This window comes from Macrobrachium rosenbergii, chromosome 15, assembly GCF_040412425.1.
Source record: "Macrobrachium rosenbergii isolate ZJJX-2024 chromosome 15, ASM4041242v1, whole genome shotgun sequence".
NCBI classification, from domain to species: Eukaryota; Metazoa; Arthropoda; class Malacostraca; order Decapoda; family Palaemonidae; genus Macrobrachium; species Macrobrachium rosenbergii.
The window spans coordinates 36,702,621-36,712,620 of record NC_089755.1 but is presented as its reverse complement, the minus strand read 5'-3'; the positions used below and the strand labels follow the sequence as shown (position 1 = coordinate 36,712,620).

General features: G+C 35.6%; 1 protein-coding gene and 1 long non-coding RNA gene across 2 annotated transcripts in view; one reads left to right on the top strand and one right to left on the bottom strand.

Annotated features, from left to right (window-relative positions):
* Nucleotides 1–10,000, top strand: part of LOC136846557 (uncharacterized) — a 329,941-nt gene that overhangs the window by 168,414 nt on the left and 151,527 nt on the right. Inside the window, exon 4 of the long non-coding RNA XR_010855444.1 lies at nucleotides 6,535–6,622. This is a non-coding gene — a long non-coding RNA (uncharacterized lncRNA). The remainder of the gene's footprint in view (nucleotides 1–6,534; nucleotides 6,623–10,000) is intronic.
* LOC136846556 (uncharacterized) overlaps nucleotides 1–10,000 on the bottom strand; it is a 171,975-nt gene that overhangs the window by 109,616 nt on the left and 52,359 nt on the right.

The following is a 10,000-nucleotide window of genomic DNA, read 5'->3' as shown; positions in this document are numbered from 1 at the left end:
TTTTCGCCAATCAACCCCACCCGCACATAAAAACCTGGACCCCTACTCTCCCTAACCCACCCTCCCTACACACACGCACACACATACACGCGCAAACACACGCACACGCATACTTCTTTCCTCCAGAAGTGGACCCCTAATCTTCCTAACCCACCCTCCTTCAAATACCCTCCCTAAACACACACACACACACACACACACACACCCCATCTCCCAAAAACAGATTCGCTAATCCTTCTCCAAATCAGAGAGAGAGAGAGAGAGAGAGAGAGAGAGAGAGAGAGAGAGAGGAGCACCTGGGAACCTGAAACCAGCAGGAGCACTCTTGGGACAGACGGAGACAGCTGAGGATGGCCGCGGATGGTCCCCACCTGTCACGTACAGATTACCCGTCGAAGGAGAGAGAGAGAGAGAGAGAGAGAGAGAGAGAGAGAGAGAGAGACATGTCTGGCGAGGGGAAAAGTGTAGGATACACGAGAATTGGAGAGAAGGCTGTAGGAATTACAAAGGTATAGGGATATACTTGTGATTGGGTGGGGGAGAGGAAATGAGAATCTCTCTCTCTCTCTCTCTCTCTCTCTCTCTCTCTCTCTCTCTCCCATTTTTGTACAGCTGGTAAAGAAAAGGCAGATTTCTTCACTGTTTGGGAACAAATTGTAATTCTTTGAGCTTAATTAGGTAGTTAATACAATAATATAAGTATATATGCATTGTAAAATATTTTTTCCATGCTCTCTCTCTCTCTCTCTCTCTCTCTCACACACACACACACAGGGCATTCCCGATTAATAGCCTCTAACATTTCAACAAATGTTAACTCTGAAAACAAAACTTTTTTCTCGTGAAGAGAGAGTCTTGACTAAAGTCAAGGTCAGTCAGAGGTAAAAAAATTACTTGTTTGTTATTATTATTATTATTATTATTATTATTATTATTATTATTATGAAATGGTTTAACTTGACCTGCTTTTTAATAATAATAATAATAATAATAATAATAATAAATAATAATAATAATAATAAAAAATAGTCATTTTTACCTCTGATTGGCGATCTTGATTTAACAAGCAGTGGATCAAGCAAACGAGAGCCACAATTGGTCATCCATAAATAGACCAAATCTGTGTTGATAACTAATGCGGGAAATAGATTTGGGACACTGTTTTTAAATTTAAAGAATTACGAAAACGCTCTGGGTTGTCGTGTCACACATCTCGAAATATCTAATGATTGCGGAGGCCTTGTTGGATGTATTTATACATAGAAAGTGTATAACTACTGTAGTCAATAAATATCTGTTTATGGATTACAAGCATTTAATCTATATATATATATATATATATATATATATATATATATATATATATATATATATATATATATATATATAAATTCAGGTTATGGGAGAACTTAGGCTCCATCTTCTTTTTAAGTACTGTGTATGATGAATTGCTAACGCCTGGATTCTCACTTGAAAGACAGGGTTCTGTCCTGATGTGAGTCAAAGTTTATATATACATACATATATATTTATATATATACTGTATATATATACATATATATGTATATATATACATGTGTATGCATATATATACATATATATAAATAGGGAGAGAGAGAGAGAATGTAATTTTTTTTCTAAATTTTTGTCTACAACTTATGGGCTTAAATCATTTAATCAGCCACCTAATAATCCTTACGAAATTACAATTAGTTCCCAGATAATGAAGAAATCGACCTCGATGTTTCAACTTTCCTAATTAAAAACAAGAAAAAAACATGATTTGGATTGGATTAACCAATTATCTCACAAATCATTTCGACGTCAAGGTCATTCCATAGGGTCCATGAGGAATTTAGGTTTTTTTTGTGGAATGTTTGGCGTCAAAACCACGTAGTTCCCACGTCATTAGAAGGTCTAATCAATAAAATATAAAAAAATAAATTGATTTTCCTTGGATGCAGAGTCTGATATAAATGACAACTTGCTCTGCCTGTAAGAAGAGCGAGGCTTGAGAATTTTGGAATAGGGGAGAAATGGAAGAAGTAGGAGAAATCCGAAGCTTAGCGTGAAGACAATAAATTAGCCTTTAGGAATAGGTACCGATTCAGGTAAGGTTAAAGAGGCACTTTATACCTTCAGTTGTTAAGTAATTTGTAACTTTTCAAAATATTCTCATGACATTAGTGTTAAGCTTCAAGACAACACATGTTTTCTGATTGGAAATGAGTTCATATACGTATGAATATGCTTGTACATATAGAAACATATTTTGCATATGCAAATATATATATATATATATATATATATATATATATATATATATAAAATATTTATTTACTAGTTTACACTTTCTAAGTATATCTGTAAATACATCTATCGGGGCCTCCCTCATCATCAACTGTTTCAGGGCACGTGTGTGTGTGGGTGTGCAATTTAATGCCATCATGACTGATTGCTTTACTGCCTTCTGTAGACTGTCAATCAATCAATCACGAGATGAATATATAAATGACATTCACAGACGCTAACAGAAGATCTGAAGGCGGACAATATCTGGAGCCACCCAGTCTAAGGGGAACTCGAGTTTTCATGACAAATGCATGAACATTTTTCAATCTCTATCTATAAGAACTTGACTTTTCGAAACGACCGTTTAGAAATATCATTACAAATTTTTGGGGATGTCGCTCAACATCATTTCGTTCTCTCTCGTATTTTCAGTCTCTCCTCTTTCACCTCAATCCCGCCTCATATCTTTCAATCCCAGGGTTTTAGGTTCCAATATTCCAGCTTGCTCTAGAATGCGACACACGCAGTCTTTTGAATTGACGATAAATGCGTTGCAACAGAAATCCATTGAAAGGTTTTGCGCTTTGTTTCTTCAAGGTTTAACAATTTCCATAGGTGAAAAAATGCACGTTGACAAATTGTAAAAGGCTTTAGAATGATTTTTAGTTTATGTCAATGATTTATTTCACATAATAATGGTAAAAACTGACTAGTAGCCGCAGGCTAGATTGATCTCTCATTTAAAGCCACGTTAGGAGAAAAAGAATTTTATAAGCATGTAGTGTTTTGAAAGTCCTTCAGAATTTATTATGTAATTTTAAATGTCAGTGAAAAGTGGATGAAAATTATGAGGCGGGAAAAACGCGTAACTGGATGATAATGCAATTTATAAATACTTCCGAATATATCAGTTATATACAACCATAATTATGGAAATTACTTAGACGAGACAAAATAACAGGAAATCTTAAAACGCTTTCTTATAAGTGTATGGTAAAGCAAAGATATATATGTAAAAAACACTTACCTACAGATTTTCACACACATATACTGCTTACTGAAATAAGACATACACCCTTACTGCATGTCTACCAGTAGAGCTTGTTCTTCAGTATAACCTCTAATACTACTAAACTTGTAGTTCATTTTATTCATTATAACCTGTTAGCCAGTATCATATAACAAAGCATTCAGTTCGACCTCTTATTCAGTATAATATTTTAATGGCTATGAACCCGTTATATGTTATTCACTTTGGAATGATGACATATTCAATATAAATTGTTTTGCCGATTGACAAGTCATCCAGTGTAACCTATCCAATATAATGTGAATAAAGTTATCCAGTATAACACATCGCTTAAAGTAACCCGATAACACATTATAAAGCATATATTTGCGTTAGATATAAACCAGGCATTCATGAACTCCTGAAATTTTCAGGCAGATAGCGAAATGCACTTAGGGACATTTGATTCCCCCAGGGGCTAGTAATAAACACGCACCTACTGTTTTGGCGTGTTTAGTACTAGCACCTGGAGGTCAAATGTATCTCGCCATGTTTAGTACTAGCCCCTCTGGGTTCAAATGTCCCTAAGTGCATTTCGCTATCTGCCTGAAATTTCAGGCAGTTCGTGAAATGCCTGGTTTCGCTATCTGCCTGTAACATATACATGCTGTCCAGCTAAACTAGTAAATCCTTATAACCGCTATCCTATATATCGTGGAAAAAATTTATCCAGGATAACACGTCGCTCAGCATAACGCAATAACACATTATACAGTACAAGGGGATAACACGTTGTTATCCAGCAGAACCCGTTACCCAACAGAACTCAACCGTCCCTTCTCCTCACCTGTTACAGGTAGAAGCCTCCCGCCCGACAACTGACCTTCAATTAAAAACCCATTTTCATCTCCCCTTCCCCTGAAACGACGGAGCTTTTGTCATTTTTTTAACTCTTTTTTTTTTCTTTCTTTCTTTATGAGAGGAGCTTTCCATCAGTCTTTGTCATTCCTGTTGAGCCTTGCAGAGCTTAATAAAGCTGCAGTGGCGGAAGAAGCCTCATGACCCAACGTGATTGACGATTGGGAAGACGACTGTTGTTGTTGGGTGAGCGAGAGAGAGAGTGGCGATGAGGAGAGAGGTGGGGAGGTGGGAGGGGAAGGGACAGGAAAGTGAGGGAAGGGGGGAAGGAGAGAGAGGTGGTTTTAGGAAAGAGAGCTGGTCAGCCTCCTTGGAGATGGTTTACACACACACAAATATATATACAATGTATACATGTATATATGTATATATATGTATATATATATATATATATATATATATATATATATATATATATATGTATGTGTATAATGTGTGTATGTGTGTGTGTATGTTTGTGTGTGTGTGTGTATAAAAAACAGAGTGGGAGAGAGAGAGAAAGAAAAAAAAAAGAAAAATGATGCTGGAAGCCATACATCATTCTGCAAGGATATCTTATCTAATGCTTAAGTCACAACTTTTTATGCAAGGAATTTAGATTAAGAGAAATGGAATACAATTCTTTCAATATTTTTACGCTTATTCCCCAATTTGACATGAGAGCTTTGTCACCGATATGCACTTAGTCCGAGTAATGGGGTTGCAAGCCATAGGCTCCCCCCCCCCCCCCCCCTCACACTCTACCCCACTTCTTGGAGGAAGAGTCACAAAAACAGGTCAAGCTTGTCTGTATATATATATATATATATATATATATATATATATATATATATATATATATGTGTGTGTGTGTGTGTGTGTGTGTGTGTGTGTGTGTGTGTATGTGTGTATTGTATATGTATACAGTATATGCATATATATTTGTATATATATATATATGTGTGTGTGTGTATGTGTACACACACACACACACATATATATCTATGTGTGTGTGTAAGCGCATACGTTTCATCAATATATAAAATTGGTGAACTATAAAACACGCCTCTTCTAAAAAAAAGTTAAAAAATTGAATCTCACAAATGTTCCATTTCAATATTCACGTTTTCCCTTCCCTCAAGATCTTCGGCAAGATAGCTTTGTGCCCTGAACAACGCAACGACCAGGAGGGTATCGGAAAAGTATGATTTCACTCCGAAAAGTTGCGTTTTTATTTTTATTTATTTTTTCATTTGCATTTCAATAATTTCGTGAATTTTTTCAATTTCTTATCTTTCCTATCATTATTACTTTTATTATCATTGTGACTGATGATATTGCTGTCAGGGTGGTTAATTTTATATGACCTTTTTCTAAATGTTATTGATTTATTAACCATTAATGGACGGGAATCCTCATATGAGTAGTAACACAATTGTTGTTATCTTGATATATATATATATATATATATATATATATATATATATATATATATATATACATACATACATATATCTATAAAACTGGATGTATGTACATGTGTGTATGTGCGTATGTTCCAAGATAACTCTGAAAAGCATTGAGCAATTTCAACCAAACTAGGTGTACATGTGACTTACTATCTGAAAAAGAATACTCTAGGGGTTGAGACATCACTAGCACCAAACGGCACCAAAGGGGGTGGGGTTGGGAAGGGGCTTCCCTGAAACGAGTCTGGTTTTGCCCGTAGACTTAATAACTAAATAAATTCTAGAGGTTTATCATACCTCATTTCGGTACTAACTGGAAAAAGAATACTGTGGGGGGTAAGGCACCTCTGGCACCAAATTGGGTGGGGGTGGGAAGGGGGTGACATGTAAAAACAGCTTAAAACGACAGATATTAGTGTCTAATCCATAGTTTTTGAGGTCGCTGTAGTGTCTAATCCATAGTTTTCAAGGTCGCTGAGATGAATAGTGACACTCTCGATGCCCTTTAAGTCCAAGTTCAGCCCAACAGGAAGGAGGGAGGCATGAGAAGGGTTAAAAATAAAATGTCAGAAATGACAGATAGTGTCTAATCCATAGTTTTCAAGGTCGCTGAGATGAATAGTGACACTCCCAATGCCCTTTAAATCTAAGTTCAGCCCTGATAGGAAATGTGGGTGAGAAGTGTGAAATATAAAATGTCAAAAATGCTGGGCAATGTCATTGAAGCAACTTTCTTAACCAGAAAGAGAGAGAGAGCAGTAAAATATAATTTTTCCAACAATTGCGTCCATTTCCTGCCATCGTTGTCCTATTAAAAGTTATGCAGCACTGCTCAACTTTTTTTTTTCATTTTCTTCCATCTCTCAGGTGGTGGGTTACCCAATCAGACTCCGGGAATACTTTTAGCCTTTTCGAGTATCTGAAACAAAGGAAGTGAACAGCTGAAATTAAATAAGTAAGTTCTGATTTTATCTTCGCCTACGTAGATGTACCAAGGTTGAGTAATCACCAATTCTTTAAGACTATCTTTCTGTCTGTTTGTCTGTCTAGTAATCACCAATTCTTTAAGACTATCTTTCTGTCTGTTTGTTTGTCTAGTAATCACCAATTCTTTAAGACTATTCTTTCTGTTCTGTTTGTTTGTCTAGTAATCACCAATTCTTTAAGACTTCTTTCTGTTTTTGTCTAGTAATCACCAATTCTTTAAGACTATCTTTCTGTCTGTTTGTTTGTCTAGTAATCACCAATTCTTTAAGACTATCTTTCTGTCTGTTTGTTTGTCTAGTAATCACCAATTCTTTAAGACTATCTTTCTGTCTGTTTGTTTGTCTAGTAATCACCACCCTTAAGACTATCTTTCTGTCTGTTTGTTTGTCTAGTAACCACCACTTTAAGACTATCTTTCTGTCTGTTTGTTTGTCTAGTAATTACCAATTCTTTAAGCCTATCTTTCTGTTTGTGTGTTTGTCTAGTAATCACCAATTCTTTAAGCCTATCTTTCTGTTTGTGTGTTTGTCTAGTAATCACCAATTCTCTTAGCCTATCTTTCTGTCTGTTTGTTTGTCTAGTAATCACCAATTCTTTAAGACTACCTTTCTGTCTGTTTGTTTGTCTGTCTGCATGATATTATCAGTGATCATGGATGAAGTTCAGTGAAATTTTCTGGAGTGGTGGTCAGAGGGCCAAGTAAATTTTGACAGATTTTTGATGTGGATTTTGTTGCCAGTTCGGCTCCAGGATATATTTTGTTTTTGCTTTCACAGAAATTTTTTCTTATAGTTTTCAAAATTTTTGTTAGTTTAATTCTGAAGGGGTACCAAAGGATTAGATTCAGGTTGTTTTGTGTTATTATACGTTGTTTGGATAATACACTGGTACTGAGGAATAATATTTATAACCAGATAGATCTGATATTATTCAAAATAAATATAATACACGAAGGAAGACTGCCAGGCACTTAAAGGAAAAACGTGGCTGTGGCTGGCGGACATTTAAAAGGAAAACTAAGATTCAGAGAATGTCAGTAATTCAAAGGAAAAACCATGTGGCTGATAAGAGAAAAGCAAAATGGACGACCGGCGGACATTTTAAGAAAAAAGATATGGGCAAGAGACAATCATTTTAGCGGAAAACAAAATGGACTACTGATATACAATTTCAGAGGAGCACTGATGTTTTGTAATGGACAGAAAAAATCCCATTATCAGAATATATAAAAAAAATAATCCAATATGGCTGACATTTGAACATTTCATGATAAATTCAGAATGACCTAGTTATAGCCATTTTGACCGTAGCAGCAAAGTGTTCCAGTGCAAGGCAACAGATGGCATTGACATCGCCTGCTTTTGTTTTCTTTTTTAACTTTTTTTTTTTGCCTTAGCAAGATAGATTTTTTCACCTGCTTTACAGTGTTTTCAATATATAGCACATAATTTGTAAGTGAAAATTTGCTGAGAAGTTGAAACTAATATTAAGAACTTTCTTTAATTGGTTTTATTTACAGAGAATCTTCTTCTGTCGAAAAATAATCTACATGGAAACAACAGATCATACATGTTATAAACTTGTTCGAGCGACATTCTTTTCGGCGTACATATGTTGCAGTGTCTCTTAATTAGCAGTTCCGGTTGATTTTGCTTTGTTAATTAATACCAAAGTTCCAGCCTGCCTGGAAATGTCCCGTGGGCTGATCTGCACACTTCACACTTTTCTGTCAAAGCTTAACGGGTAAAGTTAGTGGGACATACTATCATTGCGAGACCGGTCATGTTATCGACAGCCTACTTATGCCCGTCATGGTCTCTTCACAAAAATAAACAAGTAAAAAATGCGCCGAAGTTTGTCCGGCGCAATCGAGTTCTCTGTGCAGTGTATAATCAAGGCCACCGAAGATAGATCTATCTTTCTATGGTCAAGGTATAATGCTGTATGAGCCGCGGCCCATGAAACTTTAACCACGGCTCAGTGGTGGCCTGTCCTATATCGTTCCTAGATGCACGATTATAGATAATTTTAACCTTAAATAAAATTTTAAAAAATAACTACTGAGGCTAGAGGGCTGCAATTTGGTATGTTTGATGATTGGGGAGTGGATGATCAACATACCAATTTACAGCCTTCTAGCCTCAGTAGTTTTTAAGATCTGAGGTCGGACAGGAAAAGTGCGGACGGGCAGACAAAGCCGTCACAATAGTTTTCTTTTACAAAAACTAAACAAATAAATAAATAAAAATAAATAAATAGATAAATAGATAAATAAATGAATAAATAGCAGTACTACATTATTTTGTTTTAGCTGTTAAGAAAAATTTGAAATAAATGAAAGACCGGTTAATTATATTCCAAAAACCTATGCTTAGAGACTTCCTTTCTACCTCTTTTAAACGAGCTGTTCAAATGATCGAGACCCATACTGGCATAAGGCCACATGAATCTAGCGACAAGAATGTCAACATTAGCATCAACATGTCACTGCGACTTACAATTCATTCCTCATGAATTAGACGTCAGAAGTCAGTCACCGAAGAGTTGTGACAAGTTAGACGTCTCTTATTGGTTTTCTGTAAAAGAAAACGATTGAGATGGCTGTTTCTCTTCCCGTCCGCACTTTTTCTGTCCGCCCTCAGGTCTTAAAAACTACTCAGGCTAGAGGGCTGCAAATTGGTATGTTGATTATCCTACCTCCAATCATCAAACATAGCAAATTGCAGCCCTTTAGCCTCAGTAGTTTTTATTTTATTTAAGGTTAAAGTTAGCCATGATCGTACGTCTGGCACCGCTATAGGTGCCGAGAACACATGGCACCACAGGGCCGTGGCTGAAATTTACATGGGCCACGGCTGAGAGTTTCGTGGGACGTGGTTGAGAGTTTTATGCATCATTATACGCTGTACAGAAAACTCGATTGGGCCGAAGAAACTTGGACGCATTTTTTACTTTTTAATTTCTGTAGAGAAATCAACAATGGCTGTTCGAAATACGATTGATTACCACTACCCACATACCTGAAGGACATTGGCTTCCGCAGATTCATAAAGAGGAATGTATTGGAAGGTTACCAAGAACTGCAGTCTCTCTCTCTCTCTCTCTCTCTCTCTCTCTCTCTCTCTCTATATATATATATATATATATATATATATATATATATATATATATATATATATATATATATATATATATATATATATATATATATATATATTTATATATATATATATATATATATATATATATATATTAATATTTATATTTATATTTATATTTATATATATGTATATATTCTGGTAGAACATACGTTATTTGAATCTCTCTCTCTCTCTCTCTCTGTCTG